This window comes from Protopterus annectens, chromosome 4.part0 (assembly GCF_019279795.1).
Source record: "Protopterus annectens isolate FY-2018-M chromosome 4.part0, PAN1.0, whole genome shotgun sequence".
In the NCBI taxonomy this organism is placed as follows: domain Eukaryota; kingdom Metazoa; phylum Chordata; order Ceratodontiformes; family Protopteridae; genus Protopterus; species Protopterus annectens.
The window spans coordinates 1,843,898,178-1,843,913,665 of record NC_056733.1 but is presented as its reverse complement, the minus strand read 5'-3'; the positions used below and the strand labels follow the sequence as shown (position 1 = coordinate 1,843,913,665).

At 36.1% G+C, this 15,488-nt stretch overlaps 1 protein-coding gene across 1 annotated transcript in view; it reads right to left on the bottom strand.

Moving 5' to 3' along the window:
* Nucleotides 1-15,488, bottom strand: part of GABRB2 (gamma-aminobutyric acid type A receptor subunit beta2) — a 1,614,606-nt gene that overhangs the window by 414,257 nt on the left and 1,184,861 nt on the right. The window lies entirely within an intron of this gene.

Here is a 15,488-nt window from a genome sequence, read left to right as displayed (position 1 = left end):
ACATATCACAAATATATAAACACCACCACTTTCAACACTAAAACACTCATACTTTTACCTGCCTACCCTAACCCACACATAAAACATCCAAACACACTCACATACACTCAAACACATACCTAAAAACCAACCACATACCCAGTTACCTTACATACCAGCTAAATCCATATACTACATGATACATCCTGCACATAGTACATCCAGCATCAAATACTAGAACACCATAACCGCTAATTCGACATTTCAGGATTCGGACTTACGGAGTTTCGGAATTTTAAAAAATTCCACTTTATGGTCTCCAGATACTGAAATTCGAGATTTCAGTATTTAGAGATTATAAAGTGAAACCGTATACATATATGTGTGTGTGTATATATATATATATATATATATATATATATATATATATATATGGGTCTACTGCTTTACATCGAAAATACACTTCTTCGAAATAGAGCAGTAGACCCTACACTTCAGCAAAAGTCCACTTAAATGAAAGTGCACTTTTGTTGAAGTTTAGTTCCCCGGGCTACTCAAAAAAAAAAAAAAACAGTAAAACATGTTTTTGCAGGCTGGCAAGCCCCCCTGCACCCCCACACTCCCCTACTTAAATATACCAACTCTGAGATCACACTACAGCGGGGAAAAGGGAATATACCCATTCCACGCTGTAGTGAGACTGCCGAAGTCAATGTTTGAAGTTTCACTACTTTGAACAAGTGGACTCGGTGAAGTGGGTTTCAAAGTAGTGAAACTTCGAACATATTGACGGATCCCATAAATATATATATATATATATATATATATATATATATATAGATATATATATATTTACTTTTCCAAAACACTGGTGCGCGTTGCAGCCCCTGAACGTGCTCGGAGCCAATAACACAGTACCCAAAAACATGCTCCAGCACTGTAAATAAAAAAGTGTAGCAGAAAAATAAATCTCGGAAGTCGTAAAATACTTATTCCTCCATGTTTATTCAGCTCCACAGTCCAAACCACAGACCGGTTTCGCCCACTGGCGTCATCAGTGTAATAACCCACAATGCAAACCTTCAGATAAATAGTGCTACCCTTAAGTCACAGTGCATATATATCACTTGTATATCAAGCATTAGTACTTAATCCTTATAACAATCGGGCCATATGAATTGTTACATTATATGTCAAACTTTAAAGAAACTAAAAACCAGAAATGTTCACCAATGGTTATTTAGGACTTGTTTATGAAGGGCTCCCAAATTAATGATCCATCGATGCTCCTTGCTGGTTAATATCTTATGTTTTATGTTGTCATTAATAACTGATGAATCGACTTTATCAATATCAAGAAACACAAAATGGACCCCCTTATGTATAAGTTTGTGCTTAAATAATGCAGTTCTAGCCCTTTGACAATTTATGTCACTTAAATGCAGTGCTATCCTCTGTTTTAGGGTACATGAAGTTTGTCCTACATAAAATTCCCCGCATTGACACACGGCCAAATATATGACCCAAGTGCTGGTGCATGTTATCAAACTTCTAATATCATAAACTTTTACGGTGTTAACCAAAGTGAATGACTGTGCTTTTGATATAAGCCTACAATATTTACAACAGTCACAAAAAGTACTACCCCCTCTTGATTGATAAGTGTGTCTTGGTATTGATTGTCCTTTCTTAAAAGCAGCAAAATATTGACCCAAAGATTTTTCTTTCCTATATCCAAATTGACAAATATTACCCAACAGATTGGAGAAAAAAGAATCTGTGTTCAACACATGCCAATATTTATTAATAACAGTCCTAACCTTCTATGTATTGCTACCATAGGTGGTGATAAATCTTGGGGTATTTGAACAAAACTCTACCTTGTCCTCAGACTTCATTAATAAATTGGTTCTCGGTTTCCTCTTGGATTGTTCATATGCTTGAACAATTGTAGTTCTTGCATAGCCCCTACTAATAAATCTAGATTTTAAATCTGAAGCTTGCATTTCAAAATCTCTTTCTTCTGAACACATTTTTCTAACTCTATGGAACTGTACTGATGGGATGTTGTGGATGGTATGGGGTGGATGACAACTCCCTGTATGTAAAGTTGAGTTCTTAGAAAAAGGCTTTCTGTATAAATTGGTAACGATAGTACCATCAATAGCCTTTGTGACTGTAACATCCAAAAACTCAATGGTAAAAAGCTCCAGTTTACCTATAAACTGTAAGCCATATGCATTCTGGTTAAGATACCCCTGAAATTGGTGCCATTCTGTCTTTGACCCCCCCCCCCACACCACCCAACAATCATCTAGATATCTGTGCCACATTAGTAACTGGGTATGGAACTCATGTTTGCCATAAATATACCGGTTTTCTAAAAAACCCATGAAGAGATCAGCATAAATGGGGGCAAAAGTTGCCCCCATCGCTGTCCCTTTCATCTGCAAATACCATTTCCCTTCCAATGTGAATGCATTATGTTCCAATACCAACCTCAGTAGTGACAACAGAAAATCCACCTCCTTATCAGTATAGATTCCTGACTGCTGCATCCAATATTGTACTGCTGTAATACCCCCCTCGTGGGGTATACTAGTGTACAAGGACTGCATGTCTAATGTACCTAAATAATCTGTATTTGTAACCTGTAAATTATCCATGAGTGCTAGAAACTGTTTAGTATCTTTTATCCTAGCTCTAACTAAAGACAAAAGTGGTTTTAATTTAAACTCCAGATATTCAGACAGGGGTTCTGTCAATGAACCCCTCCCTGCTACTATAGGTCATCCTGGTGGACTTGTTAGAGATTTTTGAATTTTCAGGACCAAGTAAAAATACTGAGAAACTGGAAATTCAACAGTCAAATGTGACAAAAGTTGGGCTGGAATAACATTAGCCTCCTTAACCTCCTGCAAAAAAAAACATTATGCTTAAAACCCCTTATTGGGTATAAGGGGAGGGCACAATATGAAATGGGATCTGTCAGTTGTCATAGTGCTTCGTACCTATAATGGTTTCTGTCCCACATAACTATTGTCCCTCCTTTATCCGCCCCTACTATAACAACCTGATCATTGGATACCAGTGAACTGAGAGCCTTCTGTTCTTCTACCCCAAGATTATCACCTGAAGGAGTAAAAATTGAAGCCTGATTCAAATACAAATCATGCATAACAAGTTGTTCAAATTTTCTGACTGTACTATGGTATGGAGGTTGAAAAGTGGAGGTGCAAAATGAAAAATTTGATTTTCATTATAAACTGAATCACTATGTTGATGCATAAAATGATACTTCAAATTAAGCAGTCTACTAAACCGCTTGACATAATTTATAACATCATATTCAGAGACATAAAACAATGGTACATATCCAAGACCTTTATTAAGCAAACTCAGTTCACTTTACGAAAAATTATTCTCAGTTAGGTTTATAACCAACTGGTTCACTTCGCTAGAGTCCAATGATGTTAAACTCCCTTCTGTTGTTCTTGTAATTGGGTCTGAAAGGCCTGCTTCAAATACATTAGCATTGGATTTTCAATGCTTATGACCATCCCTTCTAAAGGGCTTTTGTACCTCTTGGAAGCAGGTGACATTCTCTCCCTTGCTTCAACCATCTCTGATTCAGTATCTGTATTGGATATGGTAGATGAACCTTCTGACATACTGGACATGCTGTTCCTCAAATTAAACTTAACCCTCTTCCTTTTAGGTCTATCTGAACCAGTTGAATCACTGAAACATACCACCCATTTAGGCTTCTTCTTAACATAAATGGTCTCATTTAAATCTCTTGTATATTTTTTAATTTTTCACTCCTGTAGCTCTTTTTCAAATTTGTCCATATCAGCCAGAAAAAACGCATACATGTCTTCATACTTTTGAGTCCCTTCGAAAATTCGAATACGTTCCTGGCTAGCTTTGAATCTGGCCATGCCCTCGGGTAACTGTTTATCATAATGTTCAATCAACAGATTAATAAACATATCCGATGCAGTTAGTTGAACAGCCCTCCACTGTTTTATAAAGGAATCATCTTCTGTACCCACATCAGGTTCAACATAGACCCTTAATCCCTGTGGTGCTATATTGGCCTGTGAATATGCTCTCAACAGTTTAAAATGCCAGACCATTGAATGTACCTTTTTGGAACACTCAGTCAACTGTTTAAAATGTTGTAACAAATCCATATGTTCTTGCTCCGGTGTTTCTTTGCTGGTAGTATATTCGCTGGTAAAAAAGGAGCAATCTTCCTTGTCAGCTACTAATGCACTTGTGAACTGTATCAAATCTCCTCCGGTTGCCATCATGAATGACTGTGAGTGAGGGAAAACTTCCGAAAAACACCACTGCTACTCCATACCACCTTAGAATTGAAAAAGTGGCCTTAATACACAATGGAACCTTTTTGGCCACTCCAGCACCCACAATTACACTTTTCCAAAACACTGGTGTGCGTTACAGCCTCCGAATGTGCTCGGAGCCAATAACACAGTACCCAAAAACATGTTCCAGTACTGTAAATCAAAAAGTGTAGCAGAAAAATAAATCTTGGAAGTCATAAAGTACTTATTCCTCCATGTTTATTCGGCTCCACAGTCCAAACCACAGACTGGTTTCACCCAATGGCGTCATCAGTGTAATAACCCACAATGCAAACCTTCAAATAAATAGTACTATCCTTAAAGTCACAGTATATATCACTTGTATATCAAGCATTAGTACTTAATCCCTATAACAATCGGGCCATATGAATTGTTACATTACATGTCAAACTTTAAGGCATCGTATACTGTGGTGAAAGGAGGGTAAATACACAACAAGGTAAAGAAATAAAAGTCTGCACCATTGTTTTCTTCTAGAAAACCTCGTAGTAATGCAGTAAAATGGCATCAAGATAAATGAACTGTAAATGGAGAATTTACATAATACAGGGTTTTACAGGGGAGCTGGGAAGGAAGCACAGATTAGGAATGCAGTCATGTCTTTCATAAATAGAATTTATGTTCCTTGGGCACATTGAAAATTTACTGTAGGACCTGCTATTTTGTTCCTTAAGACATAGCTTGGACTTCAGAAAGGCTTTCCATGACAGGGAAGTGTTAACATGGCTATTTTCCCTCACAACTGACAGACTTTACTACTATTGAGTTTTCTCACCAGTGGAGTCCACAGCACAGCATTTGGTCTTGCTGGTCAAATGTCTTGGCATGTGGTCAATTTCTACTAATATGTGATTCAGAAAACCACTTGGCTGCATACTTTTTCACTATGGAGGAAAAAGTGAACACTTTGAGACAGCTATCACGCACTCAGTCCTATGGAAGCAGTCATGGTGCTGATAAAATGCTGGTGAGATCAGAGAAGATGTGGGGCTGACGTGAGTGTTAGTATATCTATGTGTGGACGTGTGTTTGTGTGCCTGTAGAGGCAGGGATGAAGCCGGCTATATTTGTGTTTCTGCCTGGATGGTCGCATTATGAGGCATAGGTAGAGAATCAAGAATCAGGTTTGTGTGGGTGTGTGTCTGTGTGTATGTGCGTCATGCAATGGATATTTCCATGAATGTGATATGAAAAGAATACAGCTGCAGGAGCAGAGTAAAGTTTAAAACAATATCAATTTTAAGCACACTATGGTCAATTTGCTTAAGTGAGAAAGGAAATAAAGATTAGCAAATATTTTACATTAGCTACTTAAACATTTAGATGCATTTAGGTATAGGCTTTCACACACACACACACACACACACACACACACACACACACACACACACACACACACACACACACACACACACACACACACACACTTCTAGAAGATTTCTAGGACAATCTGCAATGTCATAAAGATGATACAGGATGCAACTGAATTACAGACTAAACTAACATTTTGCTGTAGTCTAAGTGTTGGTTTATTTAAATAGGAAATTATGCTATTAGGAGAAATTTGTATATGATCAATGGCATCACAACGAGAAGAGACAGAGGAAATCCTTTGGCTCTAAAATGAATCAATGAATCCTACAAAATGGATGGATTGCATGCTGTTTGACATTTATTCTATTTGCCTGGCTTACAGATGTCCCTTAAAAATGTCATTAAAAATCCTCTGGTACTAAGAAATTAAAATGTCTGCAGCTTTATAGTGACAACATAAAGGTTCTGTTTGAAAAGACAAGCATATAAAAATAAACAGGTTGCATATAATAAAACCCATAAGCACAATAGCAATTACAGTTTGTCAGGATACAGCTTTGGAACATTTTATATGAATGTAACTGGTGTTCTGGCTCTTATAATATTTAGAAATTAGAATTTTTCAGCTGAAGTGCTTAAGATAGTCGGGCAGGTATTGCACAGGATGAATGAGGTTATAAACATTCTGCAGTGTTTCCCAAACAAATGGCAGAACAGGGCATCTGAATTTATACATCAAGTTGGCATACTGTCTTACATTCTATTTCCCTGCAGTCATAAAATGGGAAAGTAAGAAAGAATTACATGACTGCACTATGCAATTAAGGCTAAATGAGTGACTACAAATGTTTTGTTTGCATCAATAAATTGAAATTAGCACTTTTTGTGAATACTGCTCTGCAGCTGATCACATATTTATACTGATGGAACCGATTTCAGTTATATTTCTAGGGCAAAGTTTTTGGCACATTTTTTCTCATTGCCATATGATATAACTTAATGCAATAAAACATGTAGTTCCTGCATTACAGATCACATTCCAGTAAGCATATCTGACTCAGTTAAACAAAGTAGAACACTGTAGTCAGGAACAGACAAAGGCTAGGATTCAGAAAGCGTTATTGCCAGCAGTAAGCTCTAACAGAGTCTGCTATCACTGGCAGCAGGTATTTTTGAGTTAGTGTTAGGGTCACTGCAGTGATTCTGCACAGTCTGTAACATCACTCAGTGTGACATCTCCATGGCCATGCAAAATGCTAATGAGGCATTCGAGTGGAGCAGTATATAGTAGTAAGCCATTTGCTGTCCCCCAGAAATTCTTAAAGTAATGGATTTACTCAGCAAAATTTGTTTGTGCAAATTAGCACTGCCAGCTATGTCAGTGAATACAGCCAAAAAGCTGCAATCCCACATTATAGTAAATGGGGAGATGGGGTAAAAGATAAAACCAGGTAAATGTTACTGGAGATGTAATGGTGTAGTGGTGATGGGTGTGAGTATGTTTATGTGTGTGGTACCTTATGTTCACATCAACAGAAGTATGAATAAGCTTGCGTGTATGTGTATGTTTGTGTGTAGGTGAATGGTCGAGTGTGTCTGTGATCAGTTGAGGGTTGTAAGGATTAGTAAGAGTGTGTCTGTGTGTGTGTGTGTGTGTGTGTGTGTGTGTGTGTGTGTGTGTGTGTGTGTGTGTGTGTGTGTGTGTGTGTGTGTGTGTGTGTGTGTGTGTGTGTGTGTGTGTGTGTGTGTGTGTGTGCATGTGCATGTGTGCGTATGTGTGTATATTTGCACATAAATGACAGAATGTGTGTGTAAGTCGGGTGGGAATGGATGCCACACATCTAATCTTCAGTAGGCTAATGAATAAATCCTGTAATACTGAGTGGAGAAGCATTGCATTCCAGGAACTTATAAACATTACTCTTAGTCATGTAAGTAGTTAACAGAACACTGTGTTTTGCAGAACAAAGCATTTTCTGAACAAAAATAAGTATGAGGGGGAGCACTAGACACCAAGAACACTTATTTACTTTGTGTAACTTACAAATGTAGTAGAACAACAGGTTTTGCATTACAACAAAAAAATATGAACAGTAGAAAGTATAAAACTCTAATATCTGGCATTACTAACTGACTATAATTATTCATGATTTACTGGTGACAAGACAAATATAACCAGCAAATTTAGGAACATTCTGTAAAATCAGGGCCATTTGAGAGGTAATGGGTTGTGTCTGTTAAAATATGAATTAATATAAAAAACGTCTTCAAGGTTCATAGAAAGAAGTGTTCTCCCTTGTTTTTGGGTCTTTAATAGGATCAAAAATATGGCTGATAGTATCAATTTCATACCCCCCTCAAGAACATCTCTGTGGAGGTTCTGCAAGTTCTTTAGAAAATTAGATGTTTCTCTGGACACTCAAGCAATTTGCATACCCTGTAACTTTATTACATTATGCTTGGTCATTAGTGGGTGAATGCTGCTAGCATGAAGCAGTAAGTTTACCAGGTTGGTTTGCAAAATAAATCATTGTAAAGTTCTTATGACTTTGTGTGCTTATAAGCAATGACACCCAGAAAACTTACATCATGGTAATCGTGATGTGTAGTTCATTTCAAAAAGTCAGTTGATTGTGCAACATTTACAAAGAAATTCTTAAGAGCTTCTACTGACCCTTCCCATACAAAAAAAAATATCATCAAAAAATCTCATGTAACATTTGATGAGGCACCAGAAATCTAGACTTTTTCACTTAGCCAACACCATATTAGCTAGGCTAAGGACCATAGCTGGTCCCATTGCAATTCCAGATTTCTGTTCATAAATACTACGGTTAAATGAAAAAATGTTGCTGAGTAGCAAATGCAGAAACTAAGAAATCACGTTAATCTCACCAGGGAAGGCTAAGGTTTCCTACATCATGGAATCTCTCACAGCTTCCATACACTACACATGGGGCAGCAAGGTGTAGAGTGCTTCTACATCAGTAGTCACCAAATTTAAATCACCATTGACAGGAACTGGTTTAATTTTTCTCAGAAAATCAAGATTGTCCAACATTAAGTAGTTAACCCAGTAGTGACAGAACCAAGAAAATGGATGGTGGTGTAGCTGTCATTTATGCTCATCTTTTTGTATAGGACATAATGTTTTGTCGGATGTTATGGAAACGTATTCCACAAAAGCTCTCCTCTTTTTAAAAAGACAGAAGTTTTTTTGCTATAATGCTAAAAAGTGAGTCAAACAAAATTAGATTGCATCATAGCCTTTAATATTCCTCCAAACAACAGCATGTCCATTATTGAGTATATCCTATTTTGTGCATCATCAAATACAAATAAAAACAATCTCTTATTACTGGTGACTTCAAGCATGTCTGTCCACAATAAATGAAGATTCATGCAGCTGCTGTCCATTCAAAGTAGTTACAACATCATCATCAACCCCTTTGTTCTTATTTTCCACAGGGGGCTTGGGTTTTACATCAGCTGTTCTCATCTCTCTAAATTCAGTGTCACTCTCCTGCCTTCCATTAAAGTCATGCTTCATGGTCACAGGTCTTCTCTAACATAATCCATCCATATCTTTGCTGGACATACTCATTTCCTCTAGCCTTCTTCCTCTTTCTCTCAAATTGCCTTCACCAAATCGTGTGCTAATTTCCTGCACAAGTGCCTGAACCGCAGTAGTCTGTTTTCTTTGGCTTTTCTGCATTTGGATTGTGCTTCTGCTCTGATGTCATTTTTTCATCTCTTTCAATTTCTGTATCCTACTGTCCACCTCATGCACTTCATCTCCATCATCTCCAACTTCCTCATCTGCTCTGCCTTTACTGCCATTTTTCTGTACCATACGGTAGTACTGGCCGCATCACTGTTTTGTATACCTTACTTTTCAGCTTCTTTGGCATTCTTCTGTCACACACTGCCACTGACAATCCATGCTAGTTGGCTACAGCCCCTCTGATTCTAGCTTTGACCTCCTCATTGAGGCTTCCCTTCTCGTCAACCACCCCTCCCAGATAGTTAAAGCTGTTAAGCTGTTCATAATTTTCCTTTCCATCTCAGTTTACAACTTTGTCTGATTCCCCCATTTGCTACCATGAAAACTGGCTTGTCTGTACTCAGTTTAATATTACATGCCTTGAGTACTGCATTCCATTCCATTATCATTTGCTGAAGCTCCTCTTCTAGGTCTCCATGTAATGCTACATTGTCTGCATACAGAAGCTTTGTTGATCTGTTCCCTCCAACCTATTTGCTAATGTATTCCATCACCAGTATTAACAATAGTGTGCTCACAGCTGAGCCCTGATTTTATGTGTTATTTTATTTATCCTTTGTTGACCAGATTAGTCCCACTAGGCTACTAGTTTCATTTCAGAGGAGAGCCAAGGTGATAGTTATACTACTAGGAGAATTTGACCAGGTCATCAGGGAACTGCCCCTACTCTTTTTGTTAGGAGGGGTAACACTTTTGCTGATGGGTGTCCTGTTTCTGTCCCTGGCACAACAGTTGTTAGGACACGCTATGCAGGAATGTAGGGAGAAGAGTGTTGCTTTGTTGATAATAGCAATGTGCTTTTTTTCAGCCAGACAAAAACTGTTGAAAAGCAAGTGGATAGTAGACATAGTGAGCATCTAGCTGACTTTAAACTTCAGAATGTTGAGGAAGTTGTAATTGAAATTGCTTCTGCAGGTTTACTTCATGAAAAAAAATGGTTGGTTTATTGACCAGAGGTGATCCTGGAGAAGAATCTGAGATTTCATCGTCAGATATGATAGGAAAGGTTTTTGGAATGAACAGTGATTTGGGCAGAAAGAAAATGAGTCATGAGGTGAATAGCCATAAGGCTACATGTGGGATGTAATCTGGAAAATCATATGCTGATACTGTTGGAAGAACAAAAGGTACTGTAAACTTTATTAAATAAGAGGTTTGCTGTTCAGATAGGAAAGAAGAAAAAAATAATAGACAGATATTGTGTGTGGGATAGTTTAATGTTACCTTTGGGTTTTGAAGAAAAGTACATTAGATCCTTGATTCATCTGTGGAAAGAGGAGTTTTGATGCTTAACATTTGAGACTGAAGACTTACTGGAAAGATTTTTTTGTTTGATTTGAAAAAAGAAAGACCATTACTCATGGAATTAATTTATATTTTTCAGGCAAGATACACAATTATAAAAAGTATTTGTTCAGTTTTGCACTGATGAAATGTGTTGTTCAGTGTCTGGTATTGTGAAAGCTAGAGATGAGAGGGGTATTTGGAATGAGGGGTGGGAAGTAGATGTAATTTTAAAGTATGAAAAAAGATGTGATAAAGAACTTGCCAAGTGTTATATATGTAGCAAGTGACAGAGGAAGAACTAGGTATAAGGAACAGACATTTTTTGTGGGGATTTCAATCAGCTGATGAATAAGTGTACAAGTACAAAACTAAACTGAAATCAATGTGAGTAAAAGGTTATATGATGAATAAGTGTAAAAGGAATATATGTAAAAATGAAGGGCATTTCGGTTTGATTATAAAAAGAATGAGCAAAATAATGTTGAGGAGGATGATGAAGAAATATTGTAATGTCTGAAAGTAATGACAAAGTAGGGGAAAGGGGGTGTTAAGAGATCATGAAGTAATGAAAGATGACTTGGATAAAAATGTTGTATTTCAGGAGAATGAAGTAACTGTACTGAAAGTGTTGAAAATAAAATTGATAAGAACGATGTTTGCGAAGGATGTTAGAAAATGAAATATGTTATGTGCTAGGGTAAGGGAGAGGAAGAGAAGATTCAAAAATACATAAAAGATAAAAAAGAAAGGTAAAGAGTAGTCATAGATGTATTTCAGTTAATGAAAATACTGCAAAATCTGATTCTGAGGATCAGAGAATAGTTGTATCTAAACTCAGAAAAATATTCAACTGGGGAAAGAATAAAAAATAAGAAAAAATTAAAACACTTTCCTTAAACCTAAAAAAGAAAGAAAATTAATAATTTTAGAGTGTTTTCGATAAATGTGAATTTGTATCCTTTATATTGCAAAAGGACAGGGATACTGGAATGGTGTGCTAAATGTAATGCAATGTAGCCATTCTTTTTCTTCTAGAGGATGTAAGATTCCTGACAAGTGAAGAAAGGCTGCAAATAGAAAATTATGGGGTGGAAATATAATACTGAATTTAGGAAAGGAATGTTGTTCTATAATGGCTACATAGTGTAAAGAAACAGAAAAAGTGTTAGATATACTGATGATAAGGATGGGTAGGTTAACTTGAGTATATCAGGTGGAGAGAATATGACAAAAGGCAAGGAAAAAGAGATTCTGTTTCATCAAGTATTAGATTATGTGGTAGTTAACATGGAAAGTGTTATTGTAGGAGGCTTTAATTGTGATTTAAGGGAAAATGTAAAAATAAAGGAAAACATTTTGAAAAAATACAAGAAGTGATAAAATATGGTAATTTACCTCTGTGGAATACATGTAACTGGACTTATAGAAAAGGGGTACTTGGATAAGAAATTGATTATTTTGTACAATCAGAAGCTTTGGGTATAGCAGATGGTAATACAATATAGACATTTTTTGACCATTTAGTAATATAGATAGAGATGGAATAAAAAATAAAAGAAAAATGTATGGGATGAATTTGGAGAGTGGAAAGTATTGTAGTTATGGAGATGTTATACAACCATAAAGGTGTTTTATAAAAATTGGTCTGAGTGGAGGATTGAATTTAAAAAAGAAATATAAGAAGTTTTTCCAATGGCAGAATGATGTACGAATGGAATAGAAAGTGAAGTATGGAAAAATGTATAGAAATGTATTGGAAAATTTAGGGATGAATGCAAGAGAGTATTATGATATGGTAAAGGAAATATATAAAACAAATTGAAAAAATGATAAGACAGTGTTAAAGCAGGGATAATATATACTAGGTAGAAGGGAGGAGGTGTCAGTATATTTAGATAAAATAGTAAAGGATTATACTAGTATAATGAGGGAAATTAAAAGTATAAAAGGAAAGGTAAAAAGAACACATTATGGAAGAAAGTATGTATGGTACAAAAGGGAAGGGATGCCAGTAATTATTATCTGTGGTTCCAGAAATTTGTGGATGATAACATAAGTAAAAGGGTAAATGTAAAATTTATGGTAGGTGATATTAGTATGGCATTTGATACAGTAGGCCATAATGTTTTGTGGGCTGTTATGGAAAACTATGGAATAGGAAACAGAATTAGGAGAGTTTGTATGCCAGCTTATCAAAATAATACAGTGAGAGTAGCAGTGAATGGGTTGCTGAGTAAAGAAATATGCATAAGCAGGATATTGTTTGATTTAGAAATGAATATGATAGTGAAGCAGCTTATAAAATGAAAGATGCTAGATACTGATGATGAAAAGGAATTGGTGATTCCAGTAGTTCTGACACATGCAAATGATATACTTGTGGCTGCTAAGAATAAAATATAGATGAAGGAAGTGTGGTTTCTCTGAATTGATGTTTAAAAGAAACAAGAATGACTTTGAAAACAGACAAAAGTAAAGGTTTGGGTGATATGAAAATTGGAGGTATGCATTTTTTAATGAATGATGTCTCTTTGTCAGGGACAAAATTTGTGAAATGATAAAGTTATGAGGCAGTGGAAGGAGTTTGATAAAGGAAATAAAATAAATATGGCTTCTGAGGAAGACTAAAGATTAGCATTCTGCTGTATTCTGTTTTAGATGGAAAAATAGCATATATGTCAAATGTTTGTATGATCCCAGAAAAATATGAAAAATAAATTGTGCAATTATTGTTCTCTTTCATATGGGGTTCAAGATTAAACCTAGTGAATACAGGTGTTTAGAATATTACAGTGGATAAAAGAAGAGAATGAGAAATTAATACTGAACATGTTTAAATATAAGTACAAAAAAGGGGAAATGATGTGGCTAAGAAAAAGAGATAATGATTATGTAACTGAAGAAATTGAAAATTATCAAGAAAAAATACTAACATAGAAAATGAAAATCAGTGACATAGAAGACAGGAGGATGTGGTATAACAGTATGATGATACAATATTATTACATAAACCTATGGGAAAATGTACCAGAATAAGTGATAAGAACATTAAGGTAAGGAAACAGTGACATACTAATATTGTAGAGTGTCAGGATTTCCTGTGGAGACTAGTAATAAATAAGTTACTGGTAAAAAGGAAAATACCGTATAAAAAGAATGTTGAAAGAGTGTGTTTATTTTGTGGGGGAAGAGACAACACAGAATGTTTTTTTAGATGTAGAAGACCAGACAAACTCTTGAAAAAGTTTTGTGAAGAAAATAAATAATGCACTTTTAAAAGTTTCACCATCCATGCATGGGATGCATTGCTAAGCTTAAATAGGCCCTTGCGATCAGTAGATTGGTAAACAACTATGAGCTTATTAACCTATCAACCTATAGTGAGGCCCATGGTGGTGTGCAGTTTCCTCACCTACCACTCTGAATTGTGATTATTTTCATCTTCCATAAATCTGAATATCATTATGGCATAATTTCCCATCAAGTTTAATTTTCATGCTATTATTCTGTCATTTGCATTGTATTTCTGCTTCCTGCACAGCATTGTACCATGGGACTTTGAATTACTACCAGACTTTGAGATTCCCATGCAGCTGCACATTGTGGACTATGCAACTTGTCCAGCTTCTATTATCAAAAGACATGTTAGAAGCTTCAAAGAACATTATGTTAGTGCACTAAAGCTATTAAATCAAAACTGGGTGTACCTTTTGGAATAAAGAGATTACTGAGACCTGAAACTTAGAAAATCCAAATCACAGGAAATTCACACTTATACAGGTTGTTCTTCTTTTGGCTTTTCCTGGTTAGGGGTTGCCACAGCGGAACTCCGGTCTGCTAATGATTAGCAGTAGATTTTTTATGGGTTTGAAGTGCCAGCTCAATGCCCAACCTTCAGCGAAGGCATGCCCATTCTACGCATGTCTTTCAAACACCACTCGACTGTGGGGAGGACATGCAAACTCCACACAGATATTTGTGTAATATTAGCTGGTAATCATCCTGAACATATTTATGGAAAAAATGTAAGTGGTTTAGTTATACATTGTGTACCCTCAATGTTTTATTGTGGTACTCTAAAGCCAATTAGCCAGATTAAATGACTAACTGAACAACTATATAGACTATATGCTATGATGCTGACAAAATGGGACTCAAGGAAATTGCAAAATGCAAAGTGCAGTCGTCAGACAAATTTTTCATATTTATTGTACTAGAAATACAGTCCTTCCTCATCAGTAAAAATATATGTATATGAATCAGTCTTTAGATGTGCTACAGATGTGCAGTAATCTTAACATGATTTGCACTACATTTTCATATTAAATAATTGTGCAAGCTAATTATTTCTGTTATCTTTTTAATCCCCAAAAATGTACATCTTTCATTTGCTTTGTTGTTTTTTCTGTTAGTTGTTTTTTTTTTTGTTTCAATTTCAGGCTCACAGAAGAGCAAAATCCCCCAGAAAGCACAATGTCAAGAATTGACTCCTGGAAAGAGTGCTAGCATTTCACAGGATGCAGAAACACATATTCAATCAAATATTTAACACAAACCTTCAAATACAACAGATGATCAATAATTCATACATGGTATGCTTTTGGGGTTTGACAGAGAATATAAATACTCAGAACAGATCCTCCCAGAAGTGAAGAAGACAGGTGCACTCCATGAAGGGGGTACTTAGGCAAAAACTGTATGGGAAAAACTAAATGGTAAGCGGCAACACACCT